The sequence below is a fragment of the Lynx rufus genome, unplaced genomic scaffold, assembly GCF_022079265.1.
Source record: "Lynx rufus isolate CCGP_SWC_20201006 ecotype Redwood Valley unplaced genomic scaffold, mLynRuf1.p SCAF_1, whole genome shotgun sequence".
NCBI lineage: Eukaryota > Metazoa > Chordata > Mammalia > Carnivora > Felidae > Lynx > Lynx rufus.
Genome location: NW_025814823.1, coordinates 154,679,242 through 154,680,689, shown reverse-complemented (window position 1 = coordinate 154,680,689; position 1,448 = coordinate 154,679,242). Strand labels below are relative to the sequence as shown.

Sequence of the window (1,448 nt, the reverse complement as noted above, 5' to 3'; positions counted from 1 at the left end):
AAAAGAAAACAAATCTGTTGGTAAGCAGACTAAATCTAATCACCTTCTCTCTAGATTATGCACATGGCAAAAAAGAAAACTGTGATGATTGATAGAAGTCATGAGGATCCAAGATTTTCAAGCACCTGAATTATTCATGTTAATGCTTAGATTATTATAACACTTAAGACGAATCAAGTTCACAAAAGCTTGAGAGCATAGACTGGCAAATAATTTTCAAATTTTCAATCCGCTAGCAATATTTTTATAATATTGGCATTTAAGTATCATTTTTATTTGGGGGATTATTTGTAAAATTTGGAACAAAGATTTAGAACATTGTGAATGTCATCATTTTATTTGGTTTAAATGCGTTACTGGCTCTCGCTCTACCTGAAATTTTCTAAGAAAAAAAAAAAAAGGTTTTTGGGTTTGTTTGTTTTTTTACCACTGCCTGACTGCCTGCCATCATGAGTCGCGTGCACGCTCCCAGAAAGGGCCTGTCCCATTGGGCTCTGCCTTACCGCTGCAGCGTCCCCACCTGGCTAGAGCTCACATGTGAGGACGCGAGACAGCAGATCTACAAACTGGGCAAGGAGGACCTGCCTCCTTCACAAATCGGTGTGATCCTGCGAGACTCACATCGTGTTGCACAAGTACGTTTTGTGACAGGCACTAACGTGTTGAGAATTCTTAAGTCCGAAGGACTTGCCCCTGATCTTCCTGAGGATCTCTACCATTTGACTAAGAAACCTGTTGCTGTTCGAAAGCCTCTTGAGAGGAACAGAAAACATCAGGATGCTAAATTCCGATTGATTCTGATGAGGAGCCGTATTTACCGGTTGGCTCAATATTATAAGACCACGCGAGTCTATCTCACAACTGGAAATATGAGTCATCCACAGCCTCTGCCTTGGTTGCAGAAATTTGACTTTGTACTCACGCAATAAAATCACTGTCTAACTAGAAAAAAAAATGAATATGGAGTTAGATAGATGTACAGGAACTACATTTGTTTTTCATTATTGCAAATAACGATGGATACTTTTAAGTAGGGTAGAGAGTTTGCACATATGTGTGTGTGTGTATAAACATATGTGTCTGTGTGTGTGTGTGCGTGTGTGTGTGTGTGTGTAGCTGGTATGCTGAAGAGCTATAACTCATAGAAAGCAATCAGAAGATCAACTATTCTTCTCCATTTCTGCTCATTTATCCCTACTTTATGAAATATGTATCTGCTTATACTCTGGTATGTCTTCTGATGACTTCTGGTAACAAAGAAGAAAACATTCTCAGTTGGGTAATTAATACTAGTAATTAGTGCTAATGGAAATGTTCTGTATTTGCATGTCTAATAAAGGAGTCATGTGTAGTTACTGAGTGCTTGAAATATGGCTAGTGTGAATAATGAACTGAATGTTTAATATAGTTTAATTTTAATTATTTTTTTAAAATTTTTTAATGTTTAT

The 1,448-nt window shown here is 37.3% G+C and overlaps 1 pseudogene; it reads left to right on the top strand.

Moving 5' to 3' along the window:
* Positions 1-449: 449 nt before the first annotated feature.
* On the top strand, positions 450-910 carry LOC124509877 (40S ribosomal protein S13-like; annotated as a pseudogene).
* Positions 911-1,448: the final 538 nt, after the last annotated feature.